The sequence below is a fragment of the Dendrobates tinctorius genome, unplaced genomic scaffold (genome assembly GCF_039654945.1).
Source record: "Dendrobates tinctorius isolate UK_male_01 unplaced genomic scaffold, ASM3965494v1 ptg000430l, whole genome shotgun sequence".
In the NCBI taxonomy this organism is placed as follows: domain Eukaryota; kingdom Metazoa; phylum Chordata; class Amphibia; order Anura; family Dendrobatidae; genus Dendrobates; species Dendrobates tinctorius.
Window position 1 is genome coordinate 1,992,981 of NW_027362093.1, and position 17,883 is coordinate 2,010,863.

The 17,883-nt window shown below is 44.2% G+C and overlaps 1 protein-coding gene across 1 annotated transcript in view; it reads right to left on the reverse strand.

Moving 5' to 3' along the window:
• LOC141076815 (uncharacterized) overlaps positions 1-17,883 on the reverse strand; it is a 918,929-nt gene that overhangs the window by 532,846 nt on the left and 368,200 nt on the right. The window lies entirely within an intron of this gene.

Genomic DNA, 17,883 nt, shown 5'->3' on the forward strand with positions numbered 1-17,883 from the left:
AATCATATAGAGGTGTAGTCCCGTTGGGGGCCCAGTGCTCGAACCGTACTTCATAAGGGATGGACACCCCGGATTGACCAGTGATTGTGACTCTCTTTATAGTCAAAATATCCTGAAATTCCCGATCATTATTAGTATTGGGCGTGGTGATGTGATCGAAGATGGGTAGGATACGTAACTCAGGTATATATAGATATATATAACCAGAGGTGTCTGGAGGGATAGTCTGAGACGCTCTCCTCCTTCCACTGAGTACCACGTATTTTGGGCAATCCCAGAGGGGGATTATTGACCCGGTGGAACAAACGGAGACGGCCGCTTCGGTATTGTGCACAACTTAAGGATATTTAGCTCTAAAGGAGAGAATTATGTTTCTGTGGAAGAAAAAGAAAAGTTTGGAATTGTGTGAAGGATCAGATACTGTTAGTCTTATGATTCAAAGACGAGGAAAGAAATCTGTCAGGAATACAGGAAAAATATTTTCGATTCTGGGATTTCCTAAGGGCGGGAGGTTGCAGCCTACACTATGGGATGAAGGCATTAAAAAAATAAAGGGAGGTTGACTGATGATGGATTACTTAAAGGCGCTGAGGAATTCCGTGGCTTGGCACATGAATTGTATAATGAAGGTTATGTGGAAATTGAACAGCAAGTGAATTCTGATTGTTTTTATTGCTATGTGGAAAAAGGAAAAATTGTCTATTATGACAGGGACAGGATGTTTTGTGGTTCAAGAAAGTGACTGTGGTGTAAGGAAGTGATTGGTTAAGAAGGAACTAAGATTGATACTAATGTGTCAGGCAGACAGATGGTTAAGAATGATTTGAAACAAGAAGTTTCCCTGCTAGACGATAAGGTCCCTCCCCAGGAAATCAAGCCTCTCCTCTCGACTGTAAGCTTTGTGCCCCTTAACCCTAAGGCACCGATGTATCCTGGACTACCGAAACTCAGTATGCCCCCACCCTATGATCCTGCCGGGTGACTCTGTGCTGTATGTGGAGTTACTAATCCTCAGTGGAGAGAGGTCTGTTATAATTGTGGCACAAGAAGACCGGGTGTTGCAGCCCCCACCTTTCCGTTGTTGAATGCTGACGGTACCTATTATCATCCACAGCCAACCTCAATCCCCGTTCACCCGATCCAGAGGGAAAAAAAAAAGTTTTCAGAAGACTTTAACCCGCTCTGTTCAGCAGAGAGAAAAAAAGAAGCAAGCTAGCAGCTGCTTCAGTACCCCCTCCCATCTTAGCCCACACCATATCCCCCTTCGCCCCCACCGCAGCTGCGAGTACACAGCCAGTCTCTTATCAGTATCAGTGAAGCACACAGCAAACTCTGGCCCCCCCTCAGACTTCAGCTACTGGGAACCCTGCTCCTCAGCCCCTCCCTGCTAATTCCAAGATGATGGTCAGATGGTTCTTACGTTACATAACCCCTATGTAGATGAAGACAGTGAGGAAATCTGTATTTTGCATGCCCTTCCTACAGTTATGATGGCCCTGATAGGCCCAGATCCACCCCCAATATTGCCTGAGGATCAACGACTCACCCCATACCTCTCAGAGATACCATCTAAACTTTGGTCAAAAGGGCCAAATGATATAGGGAAAATGCCTGTAGAACCAGTAAAAGTGTTTCTCAAACCTGGTGCCCCTTTTCCCAAAGTCCATCAATATCCTTTGAAACATGATCAGCAGCGGGGCCTTCAGGAACAAATTCAAACGTTACTTGATAATGGTGCTCTGGTACCGTGTTTCTCCATGTAATACGCCCTTGTTTCCAGTTAAGAAAAAGACCCCACCTGGCCAGCCCTCTGTGTACCGGCTGGTACAAGATCTACGGGCAGTTAATGCAGCTACTATTCTGGAAACTCCAGTGGTACCTAATCCACATACTCTTTTGTCCCAAATACCCCAGGATGCTGCTTGGTTTACAGTCATCAACCTTACCAATGCCTTCTTTAGCATTCCGTTACACCCAGATTGCCAGTTTCTGTTTGCATTCACTTTTCAGGGACGACAGTTAACATGGACGGTTATGCCACAAGGGGCCCAAAACAGTCCCAACCAGTTTGCAAAAAACATGAGCGAGTGTCTCTTGTCCTGGCAGTTAGATCACCCCCAGGTCATGCTGCTTCAGTATGTGGATGATCTTTTGTTGTGTGCACGAACGGAGCAGGAAGCCATTGTTGCCACTGTCAGCCTCCTCAAGCATCTGGCAGCACTGAACTGTCGGGTTTCGGCCTCGAAACTTCAGTTCTGCCTTGGTCAAGTGATATTCTTGGGTCACTGTCTCCTTCAGGGTGCCAGACACCTCGCAGAAGAAAGAAAAATAGCTGTCAGCTCCCTTCCTTTCCCATAAGATGAAACTGAACTCCAGCGTTTTCTTGGACTATGCACTTATTGTTGTCAGTGGATAACGGATGCATCCCGCATAATGCAACCCTTTTACAACTCCTTGAAAGACGGTATAATGAACTATAAGGAAAGATGGCAGTGATGAGGATTACATCCAATATGATTGTTCCCAACTTCTGATAGAAGAAACAGCTACTCCACCAAATGTCAGTGAGAATCCACTCCCAAATCCTGATCTGATGTTATACACGGATGGTTCAAGATATGTTGACGAGTTTGGTAGATTCCACACGGGATGTGCTGTTACCACAGAGGATACTGTAGTGCACGCAGCTGCACTCCCGCCCTCACAGTCAGCACAAGAAGCAGAACTCCAGGCTCTGTCTACTGCATGTACTTTGGCCAAGAACAGACGGGCTAATATATACACGGACTCACGGTATGCATTTTGTATTGCTCACGATTTTGGGGCTCTATGGGCAAATCGAGGGTTTATTACTACTGCTGGAACTCCAGTGAAACATGCTGAAGCTGTTAAAACCCTCATGGACTCGATCAAATTACCTACTCAGGTGGCTATTATCAAAGATAAGGCGTACGGTCCTAGGACCAGACCACAGACTGTTGGCAACACATTTGCGGATATGCAAGCAAAAGCCGCTGCTCTTTTACCCGTTGAACCAACCATACCAACTATGGTGACCACACGCTCTCAGCGTAAACAGTTACAAGAAGCATTGACCCTACAAGAACCTGAGGATCTACAACAGACTGAAGTTTTCTGTCGGACCCCGCGAAACTGCTTAATGACGATGCAGAGAATGTCTCCAAAGGAAGAGGTGAAGCAATGGAAGACTGATGGGGCACGAATGGATAATGGTCTCTGGAAAAAGGACCAACTCGTGTGTCTCCCTAAGCGGATGTACCCTGCTATTGCCATATGGGCACATGGATCTATACATCGAGGAAAGAATCAGGCCCTCACACTGGTGCAAAAATTCTACTGGGCCCCGGTTCTCCAGTTGGCCGGAAGCATTCCCTGTTACCAACATGACTGCAAAGACTACAGCGAAGAAACTGGTGATGGAAGTTATATGCAGATATGGGGTTTCAGAAGTTGTTGAAAGTGATCAAGGTCCGGCCTTTTCTTCTCGTGTACTAAGAAGTTCGGACAATGCTTGGATCCACTGTAGCCCTCCATACTCCGTACCACCCACAATCCAGTGGGAAAGTTGAGAGGTTGAATGGCACACTGAAGGGACAACTGACCAAAATGATGCAGGAGACTACTGCTCCATGGCCAGAGCTCCTACCCATTGTACTATACCATATTCGTACTACCCTATTGTAAAATATGGCCTGTCCCACTATGTGAGATATTGTTTGGTGCTAGGCCCCCAGTTGCAAATTTCCAGCCCCAGCAGTTATCAGAAGAGACTGACCATGCTGTTCAATGTGTTATTCAGCTTAGAAAAAATATTGCTAACACATGTTCTAGTTTTCTTTTCTTTTCCAGATTCAGCAGAAACCGACACCTGTTATAACCTGAAGCCTGGTGATTTGGTAGTCGTGAAGAGGCATGTCAGGAAGCACGGACTAGAACCCTTGTATGACGGTCCCTATCAAGTTCTCCTCATCACCCAACAAGCCAATAGCAAATAAGGGGGCATAATGTTTTAGTTTTTCGCATTTTTCCATATTATTATTGGTAGAAGTTAAAAGTTAAAGTTAGAAGACATTCAAAGACTCAGAGATCAATACGATAAAGACAATGATCGTACTAAGGACAGTTGGTGGTCAGACACCTTCTCCTTTCTCAATCCAGCCAATTGGTTAAAGGGAATTGGGGGCTGGATAGCTGGGATCTTACAGAGCTTGTTACACATTGCTGCCTGTATCCTTGTTGCATATGTGATACTAAAACTTGTTCTTTGGTGTATTTCTGTATGTATTAGGAAATTCTACACTAAGCCAGCTAATGATGATACCAAAGGTGTCGTTGCCCCTGCTTTTCTCTTCACCGATCTCAAAAGGCTACTTGATGAAGATGTTGAAGCCAAGCGCATGGCTACCTACAAAAGATCCCCACCACCGTCATAAAAAAATTGTTTTTCGTGAACTGCAGTATACAGGGGGGACGTGATGGGTTTATGATTTGATGCTTATCTCTCAATGGGAGATTGATATGCTGGAAGGTTGCCAGATTTTGGTCTGAGGCCTACTCGAGTAGCGGAGAACAAACACACACAGAGACAGGATATGTATCTGCAGGATGTTCCCCATTTCCTGATTTAATTAGGTAGCTTATATGCTCATTTGAGTAGGCGGTAACATTACATCATCACATTTCATTGGACAATTGATCATTCAACAGTAAGCATAAATGGTTTCAACCAATCATATTCATATTCTATAACCAATCAGTTTGTACTCGGCTGTTAATTATTAGTATTTGTGTAGACGTGCTGGAAACTTTAGTAGGTCTTGTGTAAATTACACAAGACCCCAATATCATTCTCATTAATCTATTCCCCTTATACACTGATATCCAGTGATAGATCTACAATCCGGTTACATATATCTATGTATGGATTTATCTTACACTCAATAAATACGGAGCACTTATCTCATCCCCACCTTGATAGTGACGCTCTCTTAGGATACATGTTACTCTATGATGGCACTTCTGCACATGGCCACTAGATGGAGCTACAACATCTGACATTTATCATAACAATTTCATGGAGAGAAAACCCATTGAAACAATTGTAACAAATTGATTATAAAGCCAGGGTGGACCTCTCCCTTACACCCGGACAGGCAATAATTTTTATTCTATTGCTAAGCTTATTGACTATTATATGTTTGTATATCCTGTCTGGCTACTTGGATTAGGGATAAGTGCGATATATCTTTGATCTATGCCATTATGGCAATGTTACACTACCGCTATCCCTTTGGTCTTTCTTACCCTTGGTGTGTCCCATTTTTGCCCATGTGCTTTTGTGGTCAATTTGACTCTTTCCCCATTGTTTTCTTGTTTCCTGATATATCACAATAAAATTGTATTTTATATTTTCCTATATATGTGGTTTTGGACTTTTTGATCGCTTCTTTTCTCTGATATTTCTAACATTTGACATTTGGCTGAATTTTTATATCTACACATGGTTTACACAAATTATATTTTCTTGTGGTAACTCTATACTATTTACCATTAGAAGCTGAGTATTTCTGTAATTATCTGTATGTATACATGATTGATTACCACTTCTGTCTCTGTAAAAACAATCCCCTTTAACCCCTTTCCGACATCGGGTGTAAATGTACTTCCCCCTTTGATGTGGGCTCCGGCGGTGAGCTCACATCTTTTCCGTCACATGTCAGCTGTTTTGAGCATCTGCCATTTTCCCCTAACAGCCTCTGACAGCGGCATTTAATGCGCAATTCCAGCAAGATTGCCGGAAATCCCGCCCATCGGTGACCCCGTCACATGATCATGGGTCACGGATGGGTTGGCATGATAACCAGAGGTCTCCAGCAGACCTCTATGCTTGCCTCTGCCAGAATGCTATGAGCGCCACCCACCAGCCAAAACCACATGGACCAGGGATCGTCCCGCCGAACTCCCGCTCTCCTTTTAACATGGGCAAAATGCTACTCAGACAACACAGGGTGAGGGTAAAACAGTGTGGGCAATGCTTTATTGTACCACAGAACAGGCAGAGAACACATAGAACAGTCCCAGCACAGTACACAAGATGGGGCACATAACAGAGTCTCACCCTCCACTGACCCGCTGGGATAATAGCTGCTGTGACTTCAGATCTTCCAGGGTCACTACCCCAGCTGTGGCACACACAGAGAGGAGGTAATGACAAGTGTGAGAAGATGACAGTCCATACAAGGCCAGTTGATCCGAGGATCACAACCTGGCTTCATCTTCCAGGGTCGACTACTCCACCTGTGGCATGCACACAGAGATGAGGTAATGACAAGTGTAGGAAGATGACAGTCCATTGATTCCATACAAGGTACAAGGCCAGTTGATCCAAAGATCAATCTGGCTTCTGCAAACGTATCCATGGTTCGGTGATGGTCAATGGAGCAGATCTGTATTCTTCCAACCGAGGCTGAAAACCCCTAGGTTGTTTCCTATAGAATGATGGATCCGTGTCCCTTGTGATGATATTGTGGCTGCTGTCCTGTCTCTTGTCCTTTGGATGAATAGATGTCTTGGCAGAATCTCTCTGGCTATTTCTCTCTCTCCGTCTCTTTATAAAGAGGCATGTAACCTATTTTAGACTTAACAAGTGTCCCTCATTCAGTATTTACATAAAGGGTAAGAATGGAGATGAGATTATTATAGCATTACTTGATTATTTATACTATTTGCATAGTTTTTCCCTCTCTGCTTTAGAAGTCAACAAACTGGCTCCATAACACAATGCATAATTAGCATATCAGCAAACATATATATGAAAAATACTCCAAAGAAGCATCCTTATTCCATTATTAGTAAAGTACATAAATAGTGCCTCATTTAGTCTATTAATATGGAGACGATTCTCAGTTAGATGAGAAAAAAGGAGAGCATAGAATCCAAATCCATTACAAACATGTATATATTTTTATTTATCAAAAAGGCACACATCAGAGATACAGGATAATAAGAGAAACCAATAAAATGGGTAGTCACATGAGGCCCGATACTAGAAGAAAACAAGCGGACAACCTGTGATGGGCATGAGTACCCGTAAGATAGTTGCCACAGTAGAAAAAAGGGAAGAAAGTTCCAGCGCTAGGAATGGAAAATTAAAAATCCATTTTATTGTGCCAATGCATATTAAAATTCCAGCAGGTACAGCATATCAGTCGGATGACTGCAGAACAACGCGTTTCGACGCCTCAGGTCTTAATCATGTTCTGACATTAAATGCAACCAACTTCCTTATGTTGGATTCTCCCACCTCCAATAATCAGAAACAGGTGTGTGAACTGCTCCAAAGGAGCTCCTGATATGGTAATGGTAGGAGAGCCAAACAGAATGGAAGGAAAATACAGTGCCATTGCAAATTCAATGATGATTTTGTCACGTAGATCCCATATCACGTACTATTTGCGTCACAGTTCTCCACTCCAAACCATCAGGACAAAGAAATACGTGATCTATAGCCAGGCAAATAGGAATAAAAAATGAGATTAAGTACGAGGTCCAAGGAACACACATACTTTAAAAACAACACATAATAAATTAAAAGAAGGGAGAGAAGGAGAGATACCTATCTGTTACATGGTTTATGACATGTTGATATGGCGCACCGCTGAGTTCTGAATAGACTCAGCTTCAAAATACATTGGCTCATTTATACCTAGTACACCAGCCATTGGCATTGTTATTTTTAATCTGGGTACTATATAATATACAATATTGTCCAGGGGAAGCTACATGCCAGCGACTTCTGCACAATAGATTTACCTATGTATTTTTTGGCTGGTGCATTGACCACTCTTAATGCCATTTCATAACCATTATTGTAATTGCACTGTAACCTGTGGCAACTATCTTACGGGTACTCATGCCCATCACAGGTTGTCCGCTTGTTTTCTTCTAGTATCAGGCCTCATGTGACTACCCATTTTATTGGTTTCTCTTATTATCCTGTATCTCTGATGTGTGCCTTTTTGATAAATAAAAATATATACATGTTTGTAATGGATTTGGATTCTATGCTCTCCTTTTTTCTCATCTAACTGAGAATCGTCTCCATATTAATAGACTAAATGAGGCACTATTTATGTACTTTACTAATAATGGAATAAGGATGCTTCTTTGGAGTATTTTTCATATATATGTTTGCTGATATGCTAATTATGCATTGTGTTATGGAGCCAGTTTGTTGACTTCTAAAGCAGAGAGGGAAAAACTATGCAAATAGTATAAATGATCAAGTAATGCTATAATAATCTCATCTCCATTCTTACCCTTTATGTAAATACTGAATGAGGGACACTTGTTAAGTCTAAAAATAGGTTACATGCCTCTTTATAAAGAGACAGAGAGAGAGAAATAGCCAGAGAGATTCTGCCAAGACATCTATTCATCCAAAGGACAAGAGACAGGACAGCAGCCACAATATCATCACAAGGGACACGGATCTATCATTCTATAGGAAACAACCTAGGGGTTTTCAGCCTCGGCTGGAAGAATACAGATCTGCTCCATTGACCATCACCGAACCATGGATACGTTTGCAGAAGCCAGATTGTGATCTTTGGATCAACTGGCCTTGTACCTTGTATGGAATCAATGGACTGTCATCTTCCTACACTTGTTGTTACCTCATCTCTGTGTGCATGCCACAGGTGGAGTAGTCGACCCTGGAAGATGAAGCCAGGTTGTGATCCTCGGATCAACTGGCCTTGTATGGACTGTCATCTTCTCACACTTGTCATTACCTCCTCTCTGTGTCTGTGCCACAGCTGGGGTAGTGACCCTGGAAGATCTGAAGTCACCGCAGCTATTATCCCAGCGGGTCAGTGGAGGGTGAGACTCTGTAATGTGCCCCATCTTGTGTACTGTGCTGGGACTGTTCTATGTGTTTTCTGCCTGTTCTGTGGTACAATAAAGCATTGCCCACACTCTGTTACCCTCACCCTGTGTTGTCTGAGTAGCATTTTGCCCATGTTAAAAGGAGAGCGGGAGTTCGGCGGGACGATCCCTGGTCCATGTGGTTTTGGCTAGTGGGTGGCGCTCATAGCATTCTGGCAGTGACAAGCATAGAGGTCTGCTGGAGACCTCTGGTTATCATGCCAACCCATCCGTGACCCATGATCATGTGGTGGGGTCACCGATGTGCAGGATTTCCGGCAATCTTGCTGGAATTGCGCATTAAATGCCGCTGTCAGAGGCTGTTAGGGGCAAATGGCAGCTGTAAAAAACAGCTGACATGTACCGGAAAAGATGTGAGCTCACCACCGGAGCCCACATCAAAGGGAGGAAGTACATTTACACCCGACGTCAGAAAGGGGTTAAAGGGGATTGTTTTTACAGAGACAGAAGTGGTAATCAATCATGTATACATACAAATAATTACAGAAATACTCAGCTTATAATGTTATAGTATAGAGTTACCACAAGAAAATATAATTTGTGTAAACCATGTGTAGATATAAAAATTCAGCCAAATGTCAAATGTTAGAAATATCAGAGAAAAGAAGCGATCAAAAAAAAGTCCAAAACCACATATATAGGAAAATATAAAATACAATTTTATTGTGATATATCAGGAAACAAGAAAACAATGGGGAAAGAGTCAAATTGACCACAAAAGCACATGGGCAAAAATGGGACACACCAAGGGTAAGAAAGACCAAAGGGATAGCGGTAGTGTAACATTGCCATAATGGCATAGATCAAAGATATATCGCACTTATCCCTAATCCAAGTAGCCAGACAGGATATACAAACGTATAATAGTCAATAAGCTTAGCAATAGAATGAAAATTATTGCCTGTCCGGGTATAAGGGAGAGGTCCACCCTGGCTTTATAATCAATGTGTCACAATTGTTTTAATGGGTTTTGTCTCCATGAAATTGTTATGATAAATGTCAGATGTTGTAGCGCCATCTAGTGGCCATGTGCAGAAGTGCCATCATAGAGTAACATGTATCCTAAGAGAGCGTCACTATCAAGGTGGAGATGAGATAAGTGCACCGTATTTATTGAGTGTAAGATAAATCCATACATAGATATATGTAACCGGATTGTAGATCTATCACTGGATATCAGTGTATAAGGGGAATAGATCCTGTGCACTTATAGATGAATAGCTTATATAATGAGAGGACACAGAGCAAAGGGTATAAATAGTGAGAGAATAAAGAGCTGACAGCGCATTACATCCCTGGAGTACAGAGAGGAGATATAAAGTGCAGCCAGTGCTATATGGGATATCCCAGGAATACAGCACAGCCCATATAGTGTAAAGGAGGAACCATCCTAACAAGAGATTACAGATCCTACAGGCGACATGCCGGGAGTGTACAGAGAAAGATGGCAGATTCACCACTGTTCCCTCTTACGGGCGTTTCGCCACGTCAGCTTCCTCAGAGGGTACGGATAAGTGTTTCCAACACACCAAGGTCCTGCACTAATCCAGGCAAGGGGAGTAACTCTGGGGTAAAGTGGGGGTGTTCCTAAAGGAATTGGGGCTGTTCCCGGTCACATCTTCCCCAGTGAAGCAGGAGGTTCAGGATGAAAACCTGTTGGTAAGACCAAGATGGATAATGCTGCATAGAGCCATCTGGTAGTTATCAGTCAGGTAAAGTGATAGTGAGGGGGGGTCCGGAAACAGAACAATGCAGGTGAAAAGAGCCAAATGTGACCCCACCAAGTGACCAGTGAGAGTGCAACTGTGCAACGGGTAAGAAAAGAGAATAAACAGTGATATGGTAAAGATATAAAGAGAAAAGCAGCTTAATAACAGTGATGATAATAAAATCTATGGGAAGTGTTTGTGGTGAAGTGTATACACTCCTAGAAATGTTTCCTCTACAATATAGAGATATAAATGATCAGTATTAGGAGGTGTAACAAAGAGGAATCTGTTATTTTATAGAGAGAATGTAATGAGCAATAAATGACGGGAATAATCGGGAATGAAATTGTTATTAATAATATAATGAGATCCCAGCACCTGACACTTCCCGGGATATATGGGCTTATATTAGAATCCCAGTTACCAACTGGAAAGATAACAACAAAGGGAAAAGGGCGGAACAAAAAACAAGCCCCAAACACCTCATAACCCACAATGTAAGGTCAGAAAAAAATGGGAAAATATAAGTTTATATTCACACTGCAATATTAGTCACCTGTGATCTGTGTCTCTCCCAGAAGAGAAGTCATCACAGTGTCATTCCCCGTAATAACCGTATAGAGGAGGAAATGATCGCGGAGAGAGCGTCCATTGTTAGAATAGTGGGGAGACACAGGTGGGGTCCAATGCTCCTGACTGTCCGGATGTCTAGAGGATCGTCACCATCGGAGAGTAAAGTGCAGATCGGCGATCTTGTGACCGGTGTATTATGGGGAAATAAGAAACAAATAAGACACATTGAGATCAGAGAAAACTGTTCTATGTAATAAAGAGTGTAGAGAACGAATTCCACCAAACCCCCTATAGGAAAGGGGAGAAGCTGAGAACGTCATCTACACCATTGGGATGTCAGGGATTTAATCGCCGGATCCATTTAGTCTCTAATTGTGACCAGATCTTTTCCAGTCGCCCCCTATTGGTAACCAGGACCCTATCGGTGCCAGAGACACAGAGTAAGCTGGAATCACAGGTATGTGTTTTATAGTCAACTCCTCTAAATCAGAAGCCATGAACATAACGCTGACCTGACACAACTGATTTCTAACTTTCCCTGTAAGTGGCAGAAAGACGCAATTAACCCCTTCATGCTGCGGCCCATTTTCGTTTTTTGTTTCTATTTTTTCCCTCCCTTCTTCCCAGAGCCATAACTCTTTATCTCTCTGGCCACATAGACATATGAGGGCTTGATGTTTGCGGGGCGAGTTGTACTTTTCAATGACTCCTTAATTTTACCACATAGTGTACTCAAAAACGAGGGAAAAATTCCAAGTGCGGTGAAATTGTGAAAAAGCAATTCTGACATTGTTTTTTGTGAATTGTTTTTGTACATTTTGTGGTATAATTGACCATGTAATATGATTCTCCTCATCACTATGATTACGGCAACACCAAACATGTCCAGTTTTTATTATTCTTTTAGTGGAGAAAAAAAATCTGAGGTTTGCAAAGAAACATTTTTGGAGCAGTTTCTCCATTTCCCGAGCCCCGTAACATTGTTATTTTCCTCCGGTGGAGCTGTATGATGGATTATTTTCTGCAGGACGAGATAACGTTTTTATTAGTACAATTGTGATCACTCGTTACAGCATTTTTTGTGGAATTGTGCCATCCATAAATACGTAATTTTGTCATAGATTGGCAGGAGGGTCATAAATTGGCTTTGATCGACGTCGGGAGCTTGTACGCACGAATTCCACAAATCACAGGACTGGAAGCAATAAAAAATCTATGGAAAAACTGCTGAAACAGATGACTATATTGGATTCATCCTGGAAAGCCTGAATGTTATATTGTCCCATAAGGCCTTCTCTTTTGGGGGCAGCTGGTCCACCCAGATGACAGGGACAGCGATGGGGGCGCCGGATGCTGCAGATTCACTAATTTGTTCTTGCCAGACTTTGAAGATAAATATATTTATAGTGTAAAACCCCCACCTGACACCTCCGTGCGGACCACCGGTACGTGGATGATGTGTTTCTGGTGAGGGCTGGGACAGAAAGGGGTTAATGATTTCATTAAATATCTGAATGAGGAGAATAAGGTTAATATGAGATTTATTCACAATTTGGACAGAATAACTAAAAGGATCTGTGACATTAATGATATAAGAGAGGTCCATAATGCGGACCCCGATGTGCTGAGATCTGCAGGAACTGAGCCTGCTGATTATCCTGTACAAGGCGGTGACCAGAATAGATTACTACTAACAAGAGAAGCAGCATGGATTGTGGATTGCGATGCACAAGTTCCCCTTGGCCTCAGTGATACATTGAATATGTCTGTGTGGTTATGATCTATGTTATATTTCTTTTAATTTTTTATATTAATCATCTCACTGTACTCACTATAAATGTTTTGCACTTCTCAGTTAACCATTCCCTAACCCTTGTTAAGAGGAAGTGGTGTAACCCCCTGACAAGCATGGACCGGTAGAAGTGCTAAGCAAGTGCGAAACGGCCGTAGTCCGTCAGGCTCTCTCCTCTGTATAGCTCCCTGCTACCTGCACGCCGCACTCTAATATGGTTTGATGTCACGTTTCACCATGGAATAAAATTGCAAGAAGGATCTGGGTGACAATTCTTTCAATCCCTTATGATTACTCTTATACGTATACACAATGGTGATGAATGGAAGGCCGCATTCAATACACCGGAGGGGCATATTGAAAATTTGGTGATGCCATTCAGATTAAACAATGCTCCGGCAGTCTTTAAATATTTCATTTTTTTTCTCCCCGATGGGTAGATTTGCGGTAGATTACCTGGATGATATATTGAGTTACTCACGTCCTCTGCAGGAGCATCATGAGCATGTCAGACAGCTGGAGTGGGAAAAACATTACCCAGCAATCCCTTTTTGACATTTTGAAGACCTCCATCATTGAAAAATGTCCTAGCACCAAGAAACATAAAAGAGAAGAAGGAAGATTTGCTAAAAATCGCCTGTCTCCCGAATAAACTCCTTACATGCAATCTGAAAACTTGCCTCTGTTGTGACTCGATCTGCCATGGTCTCTCTGATCTCACCCTTATTTCTACTGGTGAAATTTTCCCGATCAAAATCCCCATGTCATGTTCCACCAGTTATGTTACACACGTGATTATATGCTCATACCAGAAATTATATGTGGGAAGGACGACCCAACCCCTCCACAAAAGGCTGAACTCACACCGTTCCAATACTCCATAGGGTTTTCTCCAACATGGGCTTTCACGTCACTGCACCATCAAACACAAGAAAGATTCCACACAACTGAGAATATTCCCCACAGAGGAGATTCCCCCACAGGGTCAGAATCGCATTGGACTACTACATCGGAAAGAAATCTTCTGGATTTATAAACTAAACCCCCTTACTCCAAATGGCCTCAGTGAGATTACAGATGTTACAGAGGCTCCTGCTGCACCAGCCTGGGATAAGTCAGATCATCGCCGGATCCCCGAACACCTCCTGTGACCCGGCTCCACCAGCGCTGCCGATCCCCCCGGGTTTACTGAATTCAGACTGTGGGACAGACCCCCATTTGACACATTAACTTTTTCCCTATTTTCCTTCTGAATATTTGGGGTGCGTCTTATGGTCCGGTGCGGCTTATAGTCTGAAAGATACAGTATATCTTTATTCATTCTTTTAGGTGACCGCACTTCATTCATAGGCACTTTATAATGTAATTATTGTATGTAAGTGTGTTCTGTTTTCTCATGAACCATAATTTATCTGTGTGTGACGGACTTTCTCATGAACTTTGACATTTTGTGCTTTGTTGGTTTTTTTTCATTCCAGAGACATACTGATAGGGAATTTAGATTGTGAGCCCCATCGGGGACAGCGATGATAATGTGTGCAAACTGTAAAGCGCTGCGGAATATGTTGGCGCTATATAAATAAAAAGATTATTATTATTAATATTATAAAGACTGCATATAAAACGTTCCAGGCTTCACATGTTTATCTGCTCCCAGGTTTTGTCCTGAGGAAGACGTCCTGCGTGACTGTGAAACGCGTTGACTTTGAAAACCTATTGGAATAAACGTTTTTAAGGAAAATCTCCATCTCCGATCGTCTCCATCAGCAGCGCAGGTACAGACACATTATACCCGGATCCGCTCTTCTGCTCGGTCTTTGGCCCCGGGTCCGGCAGCAGCTGATTTATGCATTGAGCATAGTGTAAAGGCGCCACTCCATCAGGTGAGTGTAATACTCCCCTACTCTCATTACATCTGGTTATCAGGTAAGACCCTATTTTTCGCTTGTTTGTTCCCCAGTTTCTCGACTACAAGAAACCTCTGTAACACTTTCAGGTTACTTGGTTAAAACCAATGAAGGGACTGCTGGGACCGTAACGGGGTCCATCTGAGACCCCAATGCAGAAGACAAATGTCCTGAGAACTGGACCTGCTGGACCACAAATTGTCATTTCTCCAGGTTACCAAATAAATAGTTGTCACGTAGAACCTGGAGACCCTGTCTGACATGCTCAGCATGCTCCTCCAGAGGACGGGAGTAACTCACTATATCATCCAGGAAAATTACCACAAATCTACCAATCAGTGAGAAAAATATAATTACTGACATTGTCACAGACTGCCGGAGCATTGGTTACCCCGAATGGCGGCATCAGGTTGGGTTTTCTTACAGCGAATATGGGATTTATGTTGGGGCCCCTGTCCCTGACAGCCGGTGTCGTTTCCCCTACAGAGGCTAATCCACAAGGGCCCTGAGGTGGGAGACTCAGGCGAGTTTCTCCCAAGTGTGACCCTGGCCTCAGCCGGACTCTGGAAGGGGGGAAATAACCGAGATTTGGGCATTTTAGCTCCTGGTGTGGAGTCGATAGCACAATCATATGCCGCCATATAGTAGACGGCCGGTATCTGGTGATAATTCCCTCATGTGTGGGGTCTATTTCCCTCCAGAGAAATCACACGTTACATTCCACACATAACACTGTGTAGAAAAAGCGGCGCGGGGTAATTGTGCCAGTAGTGAGGGGCAAATAATGGCGGGAATGTCACTGACTGAGGAGAAGCCTCCATGGAGCCTCTTCACTCCGGAGATCATGTGACCCCTGACTCCTCCCCTACTGTGACCTCATCACAGGTCCTGTGCACAGAGCAGCCATATATGTGGAGTGCGGCTCTGCAGGTTAGTGATGGGCAGTCCGGCTCTTCTGGCTCCTTTCCCCACTTTTCTCCTTCCTGTCCCTTCACTATAAAGTCTGGGACTCATTATACAGCTGTACAGGGGTCTAGTGAAGGCTTTTTAGCCCTTTCCTCATACTGTAGCTCCTGGGAACAGGCCCTCACTCCTGTCCCTTCACTATAAAGCCCGGGCCTCATTATACAGCTGTACAGGGGTCTAGTGAAGGCTTCTTAGCCCTTTCCTCAGACTGTAGCTCCTGGGCACAGGCCCTCACTCCTGTCCCTTCACTATACAGCCTGGGCCTCATTATACAGCTGTACAGGGGGTCTAGTGAAGGCTTTTTAGCCCTTTCCTCAGTCTGTAGCTCCTGGGAACAGGCCCTCACTCCTGTCCCTTCACTATAAAGCCTGGGCCTCACTATACAGCTGTACAGGGGTCTAGTGAAGGCTTTTTAGCCCTTTCCTCAGACTGTAGCTCCTGGGAACAGGCCCTCACTCCTGTCCCTTCACTATAAAGCCTGGGCCTCACTATACAGCTGTACAGGGGTCTAGTGAAGGCTTTTTAGCCCTTTCCTCAGACTGTAGCTCCTGGGCACAGGCCCTCACTCCTGTCCCTTCACTATAAAGCCTGGGCCTCATTATACAGCTGCACAGGGCTCTAGTGAAGGCTTTTTAGCCCTTTCCTCAGACTGTAGCTCCTGGGAACAGGCCCTCACTCCTGTCCCTTCACTATAAAGCCTGGGCCTCATTATACAGCTGTACAGGGGTCTAGTGAAGGCTTTTTAGCCCTTTCCTCAGACTGTAGCTCCTGGGCACAGGCCCTCACTCCTGTCCATTCACTATAAAGCCTGGGCCTCATTATCCAGCTGTACAGGGGTCTAGTGAAGGCTTTTTAGCCCTTTCCTCAGACTGTAGCTCCTGGGAACAGGCCCTCACTCCTGTCCCTTCACTATAAAGCCTGGGCCTCACTATACAGCTGTACAGGGGTCTAGTGAAGGCTTTTTAGCCCTTTCCTCAGACTGTAGCTCCTAGGCACAGGCCCTCACTCCTGTCCCTTCACTATAAAGCCTGGGCCTCATTATACAGCTGTACAGGGGTCTAGTGAAGGCTTTTTAGCCCTTTCCTCAGACTGTAGCTCCTGGGCACAGGCCCTCACTCCTGTCCCTTCACTATAAAGCCTGGGCCTCATTATACAGCTGCACAGGGGTCTAGTGAAGGCTTTTTAGCCCTTTCCTCAGACTGTAGCTCCTGGGAACAGGCCCTCACTCCTGTCCCTTCACTATAAAGCCTGGGCCTCATTATACAGCTGTACAGGGGTCTAGTGAAGGCTTTTTAGCCCTTTCCTCAGACTGTAGCTCCTGGGAACACGCCCTCACTCCTGTCCCTTCACTATAAAGCCTGGGCCTCACTATACAGCTGTACAGGGGTCTAGTGAAGGCTTTTTAGCCCTTTCCTCAGACTGTAGCTCCTGGGAACAGACCCTCACTCCTGTCCCTTCACTATAAAGCCTGGGCCTCATTGTACAGCTGTACAGGGGTCTAGTGAAGGCTTTTTAGCCCTTTCCTCAGACTGTAGCTCCTGGGCACAGGCCCTCACTCCTGTCCCTTCACTATAAAGCCTGGGCCTCATTATACAGCTGTACAGGGGTCTAGTGAAGGCTTTTTAGCCCTTTCCTCAGACTGTAGCTCCTGGGAACAGGCCCTCACTCCTGTCCCTTCACTATAAAGCCTGGGCCTCATTATACAGCTGTACAGGGGTCTAGTGAAGGCTTTTTAGCCCTTTCCTCAGACTGTAGCTCCTGGGAACAGGCCCTCACTCCTGTCCCTTCACTATAAAGCCTGGGCCTCATTATACAGCTGTACAGGGGTCTATTGAAGGCTTTTTAGCCCTTTCCTCAGACTGTAGCTCCTGGGCACAGGCCCTCACTCCTGTCCCTTCACTATAAAGCCTGGCCTCATTATACAGCTGTATAGGGGTCTAGTGAAGGCTTTTTAGCCCTTTCATCAGAC